Below are 22,497 nucleotides of genomic sequence, written 5' to 3'. Positions count from 1 at the left end.
AGCGAACACTTTAACTATTTTTACGCTGCCCTACACCGCCCTCATCGTACGAGGATGTACGAGAATCTTTTTGGGGATCAGTTTTAGTTGGCATTTCCCCTCTGAAACTATTTGTCCCTCAATCTAATGTTCAATGTTAAAACTGTAAAGTATTGCTAAAGGTGCACTCACTCCCGCGTTGCAAAGGCGTGGTTTGTGTATCGGAAAGGTCGTTTTGCCATCTGGGGCTGCTTTCACGAAACGGCCTTCATTGTGGTTATCTCCAATTCTTTAACATTGCGCTGAGGTTACCTTAGTGACTTAGTGTTTTGTGAAACACTGATCAGAAAGAAGGCCCTGATCAATACAAGAACTATTACTACAAACTCTGGTTGATTAGTGATCGATCGACCGATCGAGTGAGTGAATGAGTTTCAGTTTTTCAGTTACACTAGTCACGGCGTGTCTGGTTGATGAGGGAGATATACCCGTAGTTAACCACCAACGTTAACCACTTGGGTAAAATATTCTAGTGCTGTAAACCTGGAAACATTATCAAGACAGGAGGGGGTTCAAACCCAGAATCATAGATGTCGGGCATGTAAAAGGGCACAACTTTGCACATGGTACTGCGGCGCCTCAGAAGACAGGGGCTAGATTTTCGAAGATAGCCCAAAGTGCAATACACTGACAGTAACTTACGACTACCTTAAGAGCTAACAGAGCTTCGTATAGGCCCTGGGGTATGCACGCCTTCCACCATGTGAACACAGCATAGACTGAGGAAATGCACGTACCACTCAATGATCACTTTTATACCGAGATCATGCATAGATGTTTCAGAAAGAGTTTGAAAACACTGTGATCGTTGTCGGCCAAGCTTCAGTCTGGTTTTCAGATTATGTTGTTTTGGTTTGACAGAAACAATGAACTACAAACACTAAAATGCTTCAAATAGTAATGGACCAATGTCTTCAGCAACCTATGCATGCCATATCGGGATCGGGTGGTCACGTTCTCTGACTTGGCTCACACATGTCATCGGTTCTCAATCACGCTGATCGATGCTGATGCTGGTATCCACAGACTGTCATATAGCTGGAATAATGCTGAGTGCGGCGTAAAACTCAACTCACTCACTCACTCATTTATATAGCAATGATTAACATCGAAAGTGAAATCTGGTATTAGAGAGTACATTCCTTTGTAATCATTTTTAATGCTCATTTTTTAATCTCGTGCAAGTTAGACTTGCTTTGGGCTTGCTAGCAGCAATTTTCCGCATATTAAAAAAAAAAAACAAATCAAGTAAAGGTAGCAGTTTTCAAACATACTCCGTGCGGGTGGGATACTCTGGTTAAAGCGTCCGATCGTTATGTCCTGGGTTTGATTCCCCACATGGCTGCAATGTGTGAAACTGGCGTCCCCGATGGTGATAGAGTGAGTGAGTGAGTTTAGTTTTAGTTTTATGTCGCACTCCAGCAATATTCCAGCTATATGGCGGCGGTCTGTAAATAATCCAGTCTGTACCAGACAATCCAGTGATCAACAACATGAGCATCGATCTGCGCAATTGGGAATCGATGACATGTGTCAGCCAAGTCAGCGAGCCTGACCACCCGATCCCGTTAGTCGCCTCCTGTGACAAGCACAGTCACCTTTTATGGCAAGCACTATGGTGATAGATATTGTTGGCATTCTGCTATATGTAAGTGGCGTAAAACCATACGCATTAAGTGCTCAAGGGTAGCAGACCCTCACTGTGGCGTTATGGACAGAGCGTTTGACAGAGGATGGTAAGTCGGTGGTTCGATGTTCACCCACTTCATGAAAACCGACGTTAAAACGGTAGTTGTTGATACCCTGCCTTCATAAAGAGAATAAAACAAGGACTGGTCGACCGAAGTCAGTAAACTAGGTCGCTGTCAGGTATGGTATCCTTGGGGATTCAGTGATCACGATCAAAACGGAATTAATCCAGTACAGACACACAGAGTACACGCATGCACGCACGCGCGCAAGAAATCATCTAAATGGCAACGTCAAACCATGTCACTCCTTACGCCTCCAATGAGAAAAAAGAGGGGTAGAGTAGCCAAGTGGTTAAACCGTCCGTTTGTCAGAAGACCTGGGTTTGATTCCTGACCTGGGCCTCGATTCGTGAAGCCTGTTTCTGGAGTCCTCGTCGCGATATTGCTGGAACATTGCGAACACGCCCAAGTCAGCAACAACTCTAATAATCTTCAATGAATTATAGAATTATATTGGAAACTTGCAGCTAAATTTAGCTCGAAGAAGGGTCTAGTGAGATGGTAAATCTAGTCTTGCTGCATTTGTCTGCCTGCCAGAACTTAAATAAACTGAATCCAGCTCAAGTCTAGATTGACTGAACAAGCCGAGATTGCACCAGGTCCGAAATTGTGAATATTTTCATTGGTCTCCTCGTTTTAGTTTGCTGGCTTCTTAAATATATTCTTTCTAGATATATCACGAGTGCAGATCCGAATTAGAAATGATCTTCAGCAACCGATACTTGTAACAGGCGACTAACAGAATGAGGTGCTCAGGCTCACTGACTTGGATGATGCAATTCATCGTATCCAAATGGGGTAGATCGGTGCTCATGCTGTTGATCACGGAATTGTCTGAACCAGAGCCGGCTACTAACAAATCGTCGCTTATGGCTGGAATATTGATGAATGTGGAATTAATGTGATTCGGGACAATGAGCCAACATCAGTTTGGCTGAAGGGATTGTTGTCGGCACGGGTTCTACAGATGTGTACCAAGGTACGTTTCAGTACACGTACCTTACACAAAGTCAAAATACAGAAACGTACCACAGGAAGAGCCCATTACGCTTTGAGTCGTTTTCTTTTTGTCGGAACTTAGAATTAGTTGCATTTGATTGCGTTTTGTAAGAAACAGGCAGCCACAGTAACAAACATTTCACGATGCACGACACCACATGCAATCAGTTGATCGGGAACAACAACATATATACGTCTTAATTCGGACTGGGGTTCGGAAGCATGGACTCGCCCCCCGTATAGGGCACCAGTTTCTGTAGATTGCCTTTGTTTATTCCGTACACTGAAACGTATCCGATGTACATATCTGTAGAACCATTGATGACAACAAATGTATGGCACGTGGTACATCCAAATACAGCCTACTCGCAAGTCTGCTGCAAGACCTCGAGAACCAATGCCAAGGTCAGACTGTAGCCAGGTGCTTTTGACACCTCAAGACAAGACTTGCTGAAGCTGTTTACAAAGCTGGCGATAAATCAATTATTTATTGTTGATACAAATCACGTGTTGACATATATTTGAGGAATGGGGTCCAGTTACACTTTCCAAGGTCCACATCCTTCCCAAAATTCGACCAACCTAATTTCAGCTCAGAATTTTGAATTGCAGTCGTGGTCAAGCTTGTCTGACATTAGTCGACTTGATACCGTGTTTACATGAATGCGATCTTATCCGCCCGGTTTGAAAACCACGTGCGCGGCTAGATCGAGATTGTGCCGGCGAATCATCCTTCACCTTGTCATCCCTTTGTGCCGCTGTAAACATGGGTGACCTTGACACCCTATCGACCGAGTTCACGACATGGTCGCTGGTTGACCCTACCTGTAACGGCAGATGTGTGTCACGTGACTTGACCTTGCTTGATCGGATGAATGGAAGAGAACAAACTGGCCAATCGTGTAGTAGAAAGCAGCTCATGTCAGTCGGTTGACTGTTGTAAACACTCGAAGATAATTCTATAGCAAGAGATAAGAGGTTTGTTTACCGAACAGCGCACTCAATGTTCAGTGGAAGAGATAATGAAAACCCCGACATGAAGCGGAGCCGACACCATGGGCACGCATTGCATGTTCTCATAGTAGTAGTAGTAGTGTTTGTAGTAGTAGTAGTAGTGTTTGTAGTAGTAGTAGTAGTACTAGCATCTGTAGTAGTAGTTACTGTAGTATAGTAGTAGCGTTTGTTGTAGTGTTTGTAGTAGTAGTAGTAGTGTTTGTAGTAGTAGTAGTAGTACTAGCATCTGTAGTAGTAGTTACTGTAGTATAGTAGTAGCGTTTGTTGTAGTGTTTGTAGTAGTAGTAGTAGTGTTTGTAGTAGTAGTAGTAGTACTAGCATCTGTAGTAGTAGTTACTGTAGTATAGTAGTAGCGTTTGTTGTAGTGTTTGTAGTAGTAGTAGTAGTACTAGCATCTGTAGTAGTAGTTACTGTAGTATAGTAGTAGCGTTTGTTGTAGTGTTTGTAGTAGTAGTAGTGTTTGTAGTAGTAGTAGTAGTAGTAGTGGCAGCAGCATCTGTAGTAGTAGTTACTGTAGTATAGTAGTAGCGTTTGTTGTAGTGTGTGTAGTAGTAGTAGTGTTTGTAGTAGTAGTAGTAGTAGTGGCAGCAGCATCTGTAGTAGTAGTTACTGTAGTATAGTAGTAGCGTTGGTTGTGTTTGTAGTAGTAGTAGTAGTGTTTGTAGTGTTGTAGTAGTAGTAGTAGTAGTAGTAGTAGTAGTAGTAGTAGTAGTAGTAGTAGTAGTAGTAGTAGTAGTAGTAGTAGTAGTAGTAGTGGAAACAGGCCTGAGTCGATTCTGCACGCGTTAATTTGGATTCAGTAGGTCATTGATTTTATAGTTTTGTGTGTGCGTTTGTGGGTAGGGGGTGGGTATATTTTGTTGCTTTGTGGGAGTTGGGGGTGGGGGAGGGAGCGTTATTTTTGTTTTCTAAATTTTGTGTGTTTTCTTTTGTTTTTGGTTTGGGGGAGTTTTATAGGGGCGTTGGGGACAGGGGAGGGGATAGGGGGGTTGTTGTTGGTGTTTGTCGTTGTTGTTTGTTGTAGGTGTGTGAAATTCAGGCATCCACCCTCGCTGGTTGGCGCACGTCATCGTATCTCACTTGCGCGAATCTTTACTTATGTCAATCACAGGACTATTTAATTTACGCTTGATTACACATTACAAACCTCCTTCATAGCTGGGATATTGACGAGTAAGGCGTTAAAGTTCAAACAAAACAAGCAGAGGTCCCGCTTGAGTTCCCATCAACCTGTTTACGTCAATAGTAACTATGTTTATGTATATCGACCGATCGAAGAGATCTTGTTTGTATTTTAGGACGAGTGATTAATGCTTTTTCTACCTTTCAGAATACATTAACCGGTTTGAAAAAAATATCGACAAAATATCAGCATGTAATATTCACCGGGAGAGCTAAGAATAGTTATTTATATATACCATTTGATATGTATATGAAATGGACTGCGGCAGGCAGCTTCCGTATCTACGAACTTGATAACCTTTATGTCTTAAACATATTCAGTTTAAAAAATAGAACAAAAATAAAGTGTAAAATAGTATTGCGTGAAGATGTTGAATGTGCCCAAACGAAGTATTTGTAACCTTACGAACAAGCAGTGTAAACTTGGGTGTGTGTGTGCATACGTGCGTACGTGCGAGCGTAATACGTTTGTGTGCTACTGCTTGTGTTATTTATGCAAATGCCTGCTTTGCCGTGGGAACCCACTAAGGTAGCAGTCGTGAAGATCAGGTTTAGAACTGACGCCATGCTTGTCGTAAGAGACGACTAACGGGATCGGGTTTTCAGATGACTTAGTTGACACATGTCGTAGAATCCCAACTGCGTAGGTCGATGCACATGCTGTTCATCACTGGATTTATTTTCTGGTCCAGACTGGATCATTTACAGATTGCCACCATGTAGTTGGAATACTGCTGAGTGTGGCTTAAAACCCACTCAGTAAGATTGCAGGACGCACATTCCCCGACGTAAAAGCCTAGTGGTTAAAGCGTTTGCTCGTCAACCCGAATGCCCAGGTTCGATTTCCCACAAGGTCACAATGTGTGAAGCCCATTTTCTGGTGTCCCCTGACGAGACATTGCTTGAATATTGCTAAAGCGACGTAAAGCTGCACTCACTCACACATTACAGCCCCATACACACTCACTCACTCACACCAATATCTGGCGCCGACAAGCGAAGTCACTTTGAAAAACTACATCAGATATAACGTATATATATTTCTGTCTCGGAAGCGATGACGAGAGTGGTTACTGGGGTTAAAATCGCTATTTCTTGATTTAACCCGGTACTACATATCAGGAATGATGGAGTATAGTTTTATCTCATTACAATGCCATTTACATCACTTGTGGATGAAAGATTCCACACACAAAAAAACGACAACAAAGAATTGGAGATAATGAATTTTTTTTCAAACCAAAATCCTAATTGCGTCTAACCACAACACTATTGCTCTACGCCTGTAGTCGATGTGTTTGCCAACTGAACCAAACCGCGGTCTCTTTGATCTTCCAAACCAATTTACTGTCGCCCGATGTGATTGACTAGCCAATAAAGGATAAGAATGCTTGTCGATGCCACCTGTCTGAAATGAAGGAAAGTGGAAGTTGTTTCCACAGATTGTTATTTTGGCTACGAGGAAGCGAAAAAAAGTTCATCTACAGCATGAAAGGGGTGTCACCGCTCACTTGACATCATGGCTGAAACTTAAAAGATTAAAAGGAAATAATTATTTGTTCATTGATATACGAAGCAGTGATAATGGCGAGACGGACAGGAAGACGGTCCTGACGTTTATAGATTACAGGGGCGGTGGAGTAGCCTTGTAGTAAAAACGTTCGCTCGGCACGACAATGACCCGGTTCGATTCCTCGCATGGGAACAATGTGTGAAGCGTGCTGCATGGTGTCTCCCGCCATGATATTACTGGAACAAACTGGCGTGGAAACAAACCCACTCACTCTATAGTTTATAAAGGTGTACATGTCGCCGGTGTTTGGGTACACTGTGAACATCCGGTGTAGAATTAAACTTCAGATTCTCTAGCTTGTCGTTAGAGGCAACTAACGGGATCAATAGGTCAGACTCGCTGACTTGGTTGACACACGTCGTAGTACATGTATCCCAACTATGCAGATCGATGCTCATGATGATGATGACTGGTTTGTCTGGTCCAGACTTGAATATTTACAGACCGCCTAGCTAGGATATTATTATGTGCGACGTGAAACAACAAACAATGTTGAGCCAGTCGCATCAGTCGTTCCAGTGTCCGGCATGAAGTATAATCTTGACAAAACATCATACATATGTTTATTCTTAAGTGAGAAATCGGTCGATAATGCATGGTTCTATACATCACATGGCAAAACTCCTTACAGACTGCATCCCAGTGGGACTTGGTGTACTGACGCATATAGTAATGAACTATGGGTTCTCACAGTCTCACCAGAATCGATAGATACATGAGCGATAGGCTTAGAAACAGATAATTCCCAATATTCTGTGACGTGTACTGTAAGTATTATAATTATATATAATATTATTCAGCAGTCTGCTAATAATCGAGTCTGGTGAGTGAGTGAGTGAGTAAGTATAGTTTTCGGCTGTTTTTAGCAATATTCTAGCAATATTACCGCGGGGGACCCCAGAAATGGGCTTCATACATGCATTGTATCCATGTGGGGAATCGAACCCGGGGCTCCGGCGTGACGAGTAAATGCTTTAACCACTGGGCTACGCCACCGTCCCTAATCGACACTGGGCCTGACAAAGCAATGATTAAATATCATAAACATGCATATTCTCCCAATCCTGTTAGAAGTCGATTTCACCCGGTGGTCTTGTCCTTAATAAATAAAAAAGACGAATGTGCACTAAACTGTCTATAAACTCACATCTGTCTAAACCACTTATCCCTTTAATCCGATCCCGCGCCATTAGGATCATATCAAAGAATCCGTTTATAAACAGGACAGAATTAACTTGCGTTATTTGAACACAATCCGCTTTGCTCGCCACGAAGAACATCTTTTTCTGGGTGTTTCAGAACAGAAAGAGATAACTTGATTGAATTACTTCCTTTTCCAGACACCAGTTATAACACAAACAAGCTCACGCTTACTTATCTTTGACAAGCAGTATATTTCTGACGTCACCAGTCTAAAAAGATACAGAAACCCATTTTCTGTCACCGGAGTCAATATAATCAACGGATAGTTATCGAAGAACTATCTATACTGGACTTTAGAGCATATCCATAGAGCGCTGGTGTCGACCTTTCTCGCCACGCGTAATGGCATATAATCCTTGTCATTCTAAATGCGTCTTCTATTTGTAAACTACTGACAGGTCTGAGACGTGTAGATCGGGAAGGGATATATTTCGATTCCGATTGAGGCCAGTGGCTTCCCGTGGGTGTTGAGGTCACCGTCAGTAGGACAGGACTTCACTGTGGGGCGACCTTGACAGTAAGACAGAACTAAACAACCAGATTTACATCTGTCATAAATCTGTCGTTGAAGACAAAGGGAAGTGCTAATATCCTTGTAGATATACCATTACCCTGGGAAGAACGCATACTCCTCAAAAACTACTGGGGGTAGTGGTGGTATGTGTGCGTGCGTGCGTGCGTGCGTGCGTGTGTGTTGGTGGCGTGTGTGTGTGGTGGTGATTATGTGTGTGTGTGTGTGTGTGTGTGTGTGTGTGTGTGTGTGTGTGTGTGTGTTGGGAGGGGGGGGGGAGTGTAGCATAGTGGTTAAAGCGTTTGCTCGTCACGCCGAAGATCCGGGTTCGATTCCCCGCATAGATGGCACTAGGATATTGCTAAACTTGTCGTAATACTACACTCACTCACTCAAGATGCATGGCTGTTTTTCCATAGCTATGACTGTAGTCATGACAAAGTTGGGCGGTGGGACAGTCTTGTGATTAAAACGCTCGCCCGTCACGATGAAGATTAGGGTTCGATTTCCAACTTGGATACAATATGTGAAGCCCATTCCTTGCGTACCCATCCGTGATATTGCTGGAAGACTGCTCAAAGTGACTTAAAAGCTCACTCACTCACACAAAACATTCGATGTTCTTGACTTCTTTTGAGCATAACGTGTTCTTCCAGAGGAATATAGTAACAATGTTCTCTCTTTTAAAATAACTTTCAGGATTTCGTTTCCAGACAATGTTTTAACAAGTAAATGATCCTCATCACAGTACTTGTTACTCGTGCGTGCATTTGAAGGTCCATGCGCAGTATTCTGATACCCGTGGAGATCCGGCCAGAACTGGTAACCCTGTCTAACGGGATGACGAGCTCAGGTTCGTTGATTTGATTGGCACGCTTCAGCATATCCCAGCTGCGTAAACTGATGATCATCGCGTTGATCACTCAGTATTCTTGCCCAGATTCGATTATTTTAGGACCACCGTCACATAACTGAAATATTCTTGCCTGAAGAGTTAAAAAAAGACCCAAAACACATGTAGTGACGGGATCCGATCCTTCATAATTAAACTTCAGCAACACCCCCACTCCTTCACCCACCGCCAACCGCCCCCTCTCACTATTAATATCCAAAGCAGATATGGCGTGGGATAGTTAATCCCTGTTTTCCTTGATGCAGAGCCATTTGCCGAGAAATTCGCAAATTCTGAAGTGTCAAACAAATATAAAAGCCAGTGATATAGAAACGAAACTGAAGTAGAACCATATCACAAACTGACGGGCATTCCTGATAACACAAGGCGTTGGAATGCGCTTGTATACTGTCTACAGGGTAACTGCTTTGATGGCTCTTGAATCGTATACCTGGCATCAGTGGGCGGTCGCGCTTGCCAGAAGGCGAACCTGTCAAGGTAGATCATTGACATGCGGTGTCAAGGAAAGCCAGCGTTTTCTCTGTGGTGTTTTTCTGAAACTTGTCTCATGAGATAAGTTGGATAATTCAATATGCATTCTGCGCATTGCGACAGATTTTCCTCTTAGAATATACCCCTGCTTTAGAAAAAGAAAGAGTTACATACGTGTTCAGACAGACCTCTTGTAGGTCTCCCAATTCGGGATCCAAACTTAATTGCTTTTCTTCCGACCGGGTTCGATTCCCCACATGGGTATTTGTGTGGAGCCCATTTCGGATGTTTCCCGCCTTGATATTGCTTGAATAGTGCTAGAAGCGGCGTAAAACTAAATTCACGCACCCACTCAAGCATCATGCTGTGCTTACATGTACCTGTAAAGGTGTTTGCGGGTTAGACGTGATCTTCAGCTTGTCTTAAGAGGTGACTGAAAGGATGGACTTCTTGTAAGGTGCAACTAATGGGATCGAATGGTCAGGCTTTCTGACTTGGTTGGCATGTGTCATCATATTCCAGTTGCGTAGATTGATGCTCCTGCTGTTGATCAGTGGATTGTCTGGTCCCAAGCCTCGATATACAGGTGGATTATTGCTGGGAGCCACATTAAACAACTGACAAATGTCACATATAACTGGAAAAAAATAACTGTTCAAAGTGGATCGACCACAGATAGAGTGAGCTCTCAAAACTTGACCAAAGCGCTACCATACTGTCAAACGCAGAGGACGTCAAACTAACCCTAAACATCCGGACACTTAGCAACTGTAATCACACAGCCTAATTTAATAAACGTTGTTTGCTATCTATGGACGTCTACATCAACAACAGCAGTACCAGCGGATTTATATTCCGCGTTATAACATGCATAGTGTTGACCGTAAAGCGAACGCTAAGGCGTCCTTTCAAGAGAAGTTACGAGATCGTACTTGTTTTTACCCTGCCTTGCGCTCAGCAGTTAGGGAATAATATATGGACTGGTGGACTCGTGGTCATATCAATGTTAATATGTGCTGCCTAACTGGGATGGTGCTATGTAAAACGTTAGTCCGGACTACAAGGAGTGAGTTTAGTTTTACGTCGCATTTAATTATAGCAGCATTCCATCTATATCACGGCGAGTGATACCAGAAATTGGCTTCACACATTGCACCGATGTGGGAAATCAAACCCGGGTCTTCGGCGTGACGAGCAAGCGCTTGAACCACTGTGTTACCCCAACGCCCATGTTCCGGATTCGAATAAACAGTCGCATACGTACACCTAGCCGTATTAATGCCCGTAACGACAGAGCATAACCACACACTCGAAAGCCATGAACACAATATGGAATCGAACACTAAAGCGAGAAGGCCTCTACCACCGGCCTACACTACAACCCGAACGCTGTATAAATATCCATCCCCGGGATCACATGAGTGTGAGTAGGTGTTCACTTTGAGCAATATTCCAGCAATATCAAGGGTGGGGGGGGGGGGGGGGGGGGGCACCAGAAATGGTCTTCACACATTGTACCTATGTGGTGAATCGAACCCAGATCTTTTCTTCGCGACGAGCGAACGCTGTAACCTCTAGGCCATGCTACCGCCCCGGCAGGGGATCACAGGATTTGCCTGACCTTCCGGAAGCCGAGACAAAACACCAATATACGGTCCCTGACGGACCACAGGACAAAATGATATGGCTGTACGCATGATCTCATTGAAAAGCTCCTGAGAATATCATATGTTCACGCACGAGATCACGTCACATCAAATGGAATATACAATCATGTGCTACAGAAGAACTAATCTAATTGTTCCCATGTATCTCTGTTCAAACCTACAGACATCTTCGCCTATAAAATCGGCTGTTACCATGGCAACCGATTCTTTCTACACCGAAGAACCTTTCGTTTACGAGAGCCCGTATTTCCGGGGCCACTCCGTTCGCCTCCCGCGACACTTGCAAACCTGTGGGTGTTCAGTAGCCTTGCGCAAGTCTCTAACGCAATTAGTATTATTGTATGTAATAACTTTCTAGGTTTTAGAGTTAACTACAAGGTGCGCTTATAAAAGACCGACTGGTTACATTTATCTTTTTTGTCTTTATCTGAGCGCTTGTTTTGGTTTCTATTATCTGAATGATTACTTCCCATTCATTGATTTATCATTTAGAATGTGCTGGAATCAGGCAAGGTGGTCAGCGTCGATAGAGGAAGATGCTTGAAGAATTCTCAGGAAGTCGTGGAATTGTGCTTGTATACCTGTATTGCCGCGTCGAAGCTGCATGATGATGGCGTCGCTGTTCCTGAACGACGCGCAGTCCCTCCTACGTGCTTGAGGAAAACACGTCTTTCGTGGCAATATCTGCATTGTTACAACACAGACCACTTCTTTTGATGCCTACGTTCTTCAGGTACTAAAAAAATCTGACAATCATTGGATTGCCTGGTTCAGACTCAAATATTTACAGACCGTCGGAATGTTGGTGAGAGTGGCGTAAAACTAAACTCACTCACTCGTGACATGACCCTGACACTGAAATGATTTAGAAATCTTTATTACTATATTTAAATACCCCTTTAATTAAGAATATCACGCATACACGTGGTGGAATGTTTTACGAAGTCTTTATATTCTTATATTCTTTATGTTCTAATGGTATGGGACCCGTGAAGGTCCGGAGTAGAATAGGTCTTCAGCCACCCATGCTTGTCGGCGACTAAGCTTGTCGTAAGATCGGGTAGTCAGGCTCTCTGACTTGGTTCACACATGTCATCGGTTCCCATTTGCGCAGATCGATACTCATGTTGTTGATCACTGGATTGTTTGGCCCTGATTCGATTATTTATAAACCGCCGCCATATAGCTGGAATATTGCTGAGTGCGGCGTAAAACTCAACTCACTCACTCACTCACTCTAATGGTACGGGTAATATGATGATATGAGTCACCCACGACCTGAGTCTGACCACCCGATCTCTTTAGTCGCCTCTTAAGACAAGCATGGATTACTGAAGATCAATAATTCTAACCCGGATCTTCATGTGGAGACAAGTATGGGTTACAGAAGATCAATTCTAACCAGGCACTTCACGAGGAGAACACCACGAGTTACTGAAGATCAGTTTTAACCTGGACCTTCAAGGGGAGAACAGCAAGGGTTACTGAAGATCAATTCTAACTCGGATCTTCTCGAGAGACAAACAAATGGGTTACTGAAGATCAATTTTAATGTTCACGCGGAGAACAGCATGGGCGGATCTTCACGCGGGGCAGCAACAAACACACAATAAGCACCAGTATGACAAATGTTCTTTTTGAGCTAGACCGCTTTGCAGGTATGTGTTCCTAAATTCATGAAGTCTGTCACATGGGATCATTTATTTGTCTGTGTAAGACTGCAATGTGACTCACCCACAGGAAGTTTTCGCCAAACTGATAACCTTGCACTAAAGCCTCTCGGATTACGATAGTTCAAGGTAAATTTACCAATGATCTGCATACTTGCATCGCTATCTAGCCATGATCATGCTACGTTCTACGAATACAACGGATATGGTAATGTCACGTACGTGCTTATATAAACATGGCTTGACGTAAACAAAAGAAATCTTGGCCTCTCGGCTCTTTCCGTTACAATCGGCCTGTTCCGGAATGATACGATCCAACATGGCGTGATATTTGACGGCAATCTTTTCGTCACCACTGCCGTTGCTTGTCAGTTTATGGTACAAACATGATTTGGCCACGAATGGAAGCATTTGTCACCACATGCCCCTTTCAATAACCAGTCTCTACTAAGCTTGTCGGAATAATACGAGTGGGTGACGAATGAAATGCTAGACAATCGTCACCACTCGTCTCTTCCGTAATCTCCGAAACAAAGTACCGGACTAACTCGAACGTCCACGAATGCATGTTTTGGATAACGAGGCGTTCTGATTGAAAAGGTAACCTGAGGAGAATGATCAGCATCGCTCTGCCAGCTGTCGTTGTAATATAATAGGCAAAATGGAGATTACATGTAACATAGAAACATGGGATCTTAATGGCTGTACCTCGTTGAATGTTATTATTTGTCAAGCTGTTTTTGTTATCGTACAAGTCTGGGTCACGTCTCAATGCATCTTACCCATGTATGAGTTGTAGGGGTGAGGGAGTTTATTTTTACGTCGCTTTTAGCAACATTCCAGCAATGTCACAACGGGGGTCACCAGAAATGAGCTTCACACATTGTAACCATGTGGGGAACCGAACACGTGACGCGACTGCTTTATAAATAACCCGTAGGCAGCCCCACTGCCCCACATTAGATGAAACATATAAATCACTCAGACCTCAAGTACATAGAATGACTATTTATTCGTTGTTTTTGCGCAATCAGCAATATTCGAAACTGGACCAGACAAGCCAGTGATCAACAGCATGAGCATAGTTCTACGCAGGTGGGATACTTTGGCAAGTGTCATCCAAATCAGTGAGACCGACCACACGACCCTAGTCGCCTCGAACAATGAGTATGGGTTGCCGAGGAGCAAGTCATGCTCATCTCATTTCATTCACCTCCATTTCATTTACTTAATCATTGAAAAGATCCCCATTTCATACACTCGATCGAATGTTATTGAATCGATCACCAAGTCTTATACTCAACCCTCAACTCCTATTCTAATTACATTTGCTTAACTTTGCTTCAATGAACTGAATCGCCACTGAAATGACCCACCCAATACCCGTCCATTTGAGGGGCGGTTGGATAGTCTTGTGGTTAAGGCGTTCGCTCGCCACACTGAAGCATCGGGTTCGATTCCCTACATGGGCTCGATGTATATAGCCCTATTCTGGCGCTCCCCGCAGTAATATTGTTGGAATATTGCTAAAAGCAACTTAAGACTAAACTCGCTCACGTACTTTTATTTTTCTCTGCCATCACCCACAAGTCCCAGAACGGGCACCAGATAGCTTCCGTGCTTATCGTGGTGAAAATATGTCACTTTATCAGTTGATTGTGAGCCACTGATCATATGAGTATACACCTGCATGCACGCCAAAAAAGTAAAGAGTGAGTGAGTGAGTAAGTTTAGTTTTACTCAGCAATATTCCAGCTATATTGCGACGGTCTGTAAATAATCAAGTCTGGACCAGACAATCCAGTGATCAACGACTTGAGCATTGATCTGCGCAACTGGGAACCGTTGACATGTGTGAACCATGTCAGCGAGCCTGACCACCCGATCCCGTTAGTCGACTCTTACGACAAGCATAGTCACCTTTTATGGGTTGCTGAAGACCTATTCTACCCCGGACCTTCACGGATCAAAGAAGCAAAAATGATACATTTGTATTATTCATAAATATACGTACATACATCATTAGCAAGATTAACTTATAAATTAAAACTTGCACTATATAATTAAACAAATGTAAAAATAACCCTTTGTTCAAATTTACATAAAATCAGTGATATTTACAAGCTATACACTTGTTTGTTCCATGTTCACACAGTGTTGCATACATCAACTAGCATATTCATGTGAAACTTATCGACTAAAGCACAGATGTCAATACCACATCAGCACCCTAAGAGCATGCTTAATAAATAATATTTTATAACAAAAAAACCCCATATATATTATGACTTATCCGGTTGGCTTAAAGCTATGCATACCATTTCAACACCCCTAGACCTTAAAGTTGTCAAAGTAACTCCAGTCAAAATGTAATTACTTTGCAGCAGGTGAACGGTAAATCTTGTCATATTTCGAGGAACACCGGTTATCACGTCGCAGTCACGCTTTGGGCTATTCTGGTTGTTGTTGGTATCGATCCGATCACAGCTGGGAAACACCGTATTGAAGAATACTGCTGCAGTACTGTGTCCTGAGTCACCGCGGGCCGTGAGTCATGCTTGTTGATCATCTGGGAAATCTGAAAACCAGAGGCACCCTGTACAATACTCGTATACATGTATTGTTATTTTTGTTTCTTTTTTTTTACGGAAGGGACAGGTGTATGCTAGTCTGTCTCATAGTGCCTGAACCACATCATCTTCCCCTGTCAAGCCCTACCTGCTTGAGCCTTAAATGAGGCAAGTCTATGTTTCCTCATGGTCTGAATGTCTCATCTCATTGGACCTCTTTTCAATATAAATGGGATTATTTGTTACTGTTACAATATATTCAGATACTAAACGTGTGGATGTGTGTGTTTGTATGTGTGCGCTCGTGTGCTGTGCGTGTATTCGTGGATAGTTGGATAGTACCGTTGACAGTGGAAAACCATGTGTATACATGTCATGCACGACAGGTGAACAGACTGACTATGTACCTGTGTATACATGTAGTGCACGACAAGTGAACAGACTGACTATGTAACTGTGTATACATGTAGTGCACGACAAGTGAACAGACTGACTATGTACCTGTGTATACATGTAGACCACGACAGGTAAACAGACTGACTATGTACCTGTGTATACATGTAGACCACGACAAGTGAACAGACTGACTATGTACCTGTGTATACATGTGATGCACGACAAGTGAACAGACTGACTATGTACCTGTGTGTACATGTGATGCACGACAAGTGAACAGACTGACTATGTACCTGTGTATACATGTCATGCACGACAGGTGAACAGACTGACTATGTACCTGTGTATACATGTAGACCACGACAAGTGAACAGACTGACTATGTACCTGTGTATACATGTGATGCACGACAAGTGAACAGACTGACTATGTACTTGTGTATACATGTAGTGCACGACAAGTGAACAGACTGACTATGTACCTGTGTATACATGTGATGCACGACAGGTGAACAGACTGACTATGTACCTGTGTATACATGTAGACCACAACAGGTAAACAGACTGACTATGTACCTGTGTATACATGTGATGCACGACAGGTGAACAGACTGACTATGTACCTGTGTATACATGTAGACCACAACAGGTGAACAGACTGACTATGTACCTGTGTATACATGTAGACCACGACAGGTAAACAGACTGACTATGTACCTGTGTGTACATGTAGACCACAACAGGTGAACAGACTGACTTTGTACCTGTGTGTACATGTAGTGCACGACAAGTGAACAGACTGACTATGTACCTGTGTATACATGTAGACCACGACAGGTAAACAGACTGACTATGTACCTGTGTATACATGTAGACCACGACAAGTGAACAGACTGACTATGTACCTGTGTATACATGTGATGCACGACAAGTGAACAGACTGACTATGTACCTGTGTATACATGTGATGCACGACAAGTGAACAGACTGACTATGTACCTGTGTATACATGTGATGCACGACAAGTGAACAGACTGACTATGTACCTGTGTATACATGTAGCCCACGACAGGTAAACAGACTGACTATGTACCTGTGTATACATGTAGACCACGACAAGTGAACAGACCGACTATGTACCTGTGTATACATGTGATGCACGACAAGTGAACAGACTGACTATGTACCTGTGTATACATGTGATGCACGACAGGTGAACAGACTGACTATGTACCTGTGTATACATGTGATGCACGACAAGTGAACAGACTGACTATGTACCTGTGTATACATGTGATGCACGACAAGTGAACAGACTGACTATGTACCTGTGTATACATGTGATGCACGACAAGTGAACAGACTGACTATGTACCTGTGTATACATGTAGACCACGACAGGTAAACAGACTGACTATGTACCTGTGTATACATGTAGACCACGACAAGTGAACAGACTGACTATGTACCTGTGTATACATGTGATGCACGACAAGTGAACAGACTGACTATGTACCTGTGTATACATGTGATGCACGACAAGTGAACAGACTGACTATGTACCTGTGTATACATGTGATGCACGACAGGTGAACAGACTGACTATGTACCTGTGTATACATGTAGTGCACGACAAGTGAACAGACTGACTATGTACCTGTGTATACATGTGATGCACGACAGGTGAACAGACTGACTATGTACCTGTGTATACATGTGATGCACGACAAGTGAACAGACTGACTATGTACCTGTGTATACATGTAGACCACGACAAGTGAACAGACTGACTATGTACCTGTGTATACATGTGATGCACGACAGGTGAACAGACTGACTATGTACTTGTGTATACATGTAGTGCACGACAAGTGAACAGACTGACTATGTACCTGTGTATACATGTAGACCACGACAAGTGAACAGACTGACTATGTACCTGTGTATACATGTGATGCACGACAGGTGAACAGACTGACTATGTACTTGTGTATACATGTAGACCACAACAGGTGAACAGACTGACTATGTACTTGTGTATACATGTAGTGCACGACAGGTGAACAGACTGACTATGTACCTGTGTATACATGTAGTGCACGACAGGTGAACAGACTGACTATGTACCTGTGTATACATGTAGACCACGACAAGTGAACAGACTGACTATGTACCTGTGTATACATGTGATGCACGACAGGTGAACAGACTGACTATGTACATGTGTATACATGTGATGCACGACAGGTGAACAGACTGACTATGTACCTGTGTATACATGTGATGCACGACAGGTGAACAGACTGACTATGTACATGTGTATACATGTAGTGCACGGCAAGTGAACAGACTGACTATGTACTTGTGTATACATGTAGACCACGACAAGTGAACAGACTGACTATGTACCTGTGTATACATGTGATGCACGACAGGTGAACAGACTGACTATGTACTTGTGTATACATGTAGACCACGACAGGTGAACAGACTGACTATGTACCTGTGTATATATGTAGTGCACGACAGGTGAACAGACTGACTATGTACCTGTGTATACATGTAGACCACGACAGGTAAACAGACTGACTATGTACCTGTGTATACATGTGGTGCACGACAGGTGAACAGACTGACTATGTACCTGTGTATACATGTAGACCACGACAAGTGAACAGACTGACTATGTACCTGTGTATACATGTAGACCACGACAGGTAAACAGACTGACTATGTACATGTGTATACATGTCATGCACGACAAGTGAACAGACTGACTATGTACTTGTGTATACATGTAGACCACGACAAGTGAACAGACTGACTATGTACTTGTGTATACATGTAGACCACGACAAGTGAACAGACTGACTATGTACATGTGTATACATGTAGTGCACGACAAGTGAACAGACTGACTATGTACTTGTGTATACATGTAGACCACGACAAGTGAACAGACTGACTATGTACCTGTGTATACATGTGATGCACGACAGGTGAACAGACTGACTATGTACTTGTGTATACATGTAGACCACAACAGGTGAACAGACTGACTATGTACCTGTGTATACATGTGATGCACGACAGGTGAACAGACTGACTATGTACCTGTGTATACATGTGATGCACGACAGGTGAACAGACTGACTATGTACCTGTGTATACATGTAGACCACGACAGGTGAACAGACTGACTATGTACCTGTGTATACATGTGATGCACGACAGGTGAACAGACTGACTATGTACCTGTGTATACATGTAGACCACGACAAGTGAACAGACTGACTATGTACCTGTGTATACATGTGATGCACGACAAGTGAACAGACTGACTATGTACCTGTGTATACATGTGGTGCACGACAGGTGAACAGACTGACTATGTACCTGTGTATACATGTGATGCACGACAGGTGAACAGACTGACTATGTACCTGTGTATACATGTGATGCACGACAGGTGAACAGACTGACTATGTACCTGTGTATACATGTAGACCACGACAGGTGAACAGACTGACTATGTACCTGTGTATACATGTGATGCACGACAGGTGAACAGACTGACTATGTACCTGTGTATACATGTGATGCACGACAGGTGAACAGACTGACTATGTACCTGTGTATACATGTAGACCACAACAGGTGAACAGACTGACTATGTACCTGTGTATACATGTAGTGCACGACAAGTGAACAGACTGACTATGTACTTGTGTATACATGTAGACCACGACAAGTGAACAGACTGACTATGTACCTGTGTATACATGTGATGCACGACAGGTGAACAGACTGACTATGTACCTGTGTATACATGTGATGCACGACAAGTGAACAGACTGACTATGTACCTGTGTATACATGTAGACCACGACAAGTGAACAGACTGACTATGTACCTGTGTATACATGTGATGCACGACAGGTGAACAGACTGACTATGTACTTGTGTATACATGTAGACCACAACAGGTGAACAGACTGACTATGTACTTGTGTATACATGTAGACCACGACAAGTGAACAGACTGACTATGTACCTGTGTATACATGTGATGCACGACAGGTGAACAGACTGACTATGTACCTGTGTATACATGTAGACCACGAGAGGTAAACAGACTGACTATGTACTTGTGTATACATGTAGACCACGACAAGTGAACAGACTGACTATGTACCTGTGTATACATGTAGACCACGACAAGTGAACAGACTGACTATGTACCTGTGTATACATGTGATGCACGACAGGTGAACAGACTGACTATGTACTTGTGTATACATGTAGACCACGACAAGTGAACAGACTGACTATGTACCTGTGTATACATGTAGACCACGACAAGTGAACAGACTGACTATGTACCTGTGTATACATGTGATGCACGACAGGTGAACAGACTGACTATGTACCTGTGTATACATGTAGACCACGACAGGTAAACAGACTGACTATGTACTTGTGTATACATGTAGACCACGACAAGTGAACAGACTGACTATGTACCTGTGTATACATGTAGACCACGACAAGTGAACAGACTGACTATGTACCTGTGTATACATGTGATGCACGACAGGTGAAAAGACTGACTATGTACCTGTGTATACATGTAGTGCACGACAGGTGAACAGACTGACTATGTACCTGTGTATACATGTGATGCACGACAGGTGAACAGACTGACTATGTACCTGTGTATACATGTGATGCACGACAAGTGAACAGACTGACTATGTACCTGTGTATACATGTGATGCACGACAGGTGAACAGACTGACTATGTACCTGTGTATACATGTGATGCACGACAGGTGAACAGACTGACTATGTACCTGTGTATACATGTAGTGCACGACAAGTGAACAGACTGACTATGTACCTGTGTATACATGTGATGCACGACAGGTGAACAGACTGACTATGTACCTGTGTATACATGTGATGCACGACAGGTGAACAGACTGACTATGTACATGTGTATACATGTAGTGCACGACAAGTGAACAGACTGACTATGTACTTGTGTATACATGTAGACCACGACAAGTGAACAGACTGACTATGTACCTGTGTATACATGTGATGCACGACAGGTGAACAGACTGACTATGTACTTGTGTATACATGTAGACCACGACAGGTGAACAGACTGACTATGTACTTGTGTATACATGTGATGCACGACAGGTGAACAGACTGACTATGTACTTGTGTATACATGTAGACCACAACAGGTGAACAGACTGACTATGTACCTGTGTATACATGTAGACCACGACAAGTGAACAGACTGACTATGTACCTGTGTATACATGTGATGCACGACAGGTGAACAGACTGACTATGTACCTGTGTATACATGTAGACCACGAGAGGTAAACAGACTGACTATGTACTTGTGTATACATGTAGACCACGACAAGTGAACAGACTGACTATGTACCTGTGTATACATGTAGACCACGACAAGTGAACAGACTGACTATGTACCTGTGTATACATGTGATGCACGACAGGTGAACAGACTGACTATGTACTTGTGTATACATGTAGACCACGACAAGTGAACAGACTGACTATGTACCTGTGTATACATGTAGACCACGACAAGTGAACAGACTGACTATGTACCTGTGTATACATGTGATGCACGACAGGTGAACAGACTGACTATGTACCTGTGTATACATGTAGACCACGACAGGTAAACAGACTGACTATGTACTTGTGTATACATGTAGACCACGACAAGTGAACAGACTGACTATGTACCTGTGTATACATGTAGACCACGACAAGTGAACAGACTGACTATGTACCTGTGTATACATGTGATGCACGACAGGTGAAAAGACTGACTATGTACCTGTGTATACATGTAGTGCACGACAGGTGAACAGACTGACTATGTACCTGTGTATACATGTGATGCACGACAGGTGAACAGACTGACTATGTACCTGTGTATACATGTGATGCACGACAAGTGAACAGACTGACTATGTACCTGTGTATACATGTGATGCACGACAGGTGAACAGACTGACTATGTACCTGTGTATACATGTGATGCACGACAGGTGAACAGACTGACTATGTACCTGTGTATACATGTAGTGCACGACAAGTGAACAGACTGACTATGTACCTGTGTATACATGTGATGCACGACAGGTGAACAGACTGACTATGTACTTGTGTATACATGTGATGCACGACAGGTGAACAGACTGACTATGTACATGTGTATACATGTAGTGCACGACAAGTGAACAGACTGACTATGTACTTGTGTATACATGTAGACCACGACAAGTGAACAGACTGACTATGTACCTGTGTATACATGTGATGCACGACAGGTGAACAGACTGACTATGTACTTGTGTATACATGTAGACCACGACAGGTGAACAGACTGACTATGTACTTGTGTATACATGTAGTGCACGACAGGTGAACAGACTGACTATGTACCTGTGTATACATGTAGACCACGACAGGTAAACAGACTGACT

This window comes from Haliotis asinina, chromosome 6 (genome assembly GCF_037392515.1).
Source record: "Haliotis asinina isolate JCU_RB_2024 chromosome 6, JCU_Hal_asi_v2, whole genome shotgun sequence".
NCBI classification, from domain to species: Eukaryota; Metazoa; Mollusca; class Gastropoda; order Lepetellida; family Haliotidae; genus Haliotis; species Haliotis asinina.
The sequence above is the reverse complement of the archived record's forward strand: the minus strand, read 5'-3'. Positions refer to the sequence as shown.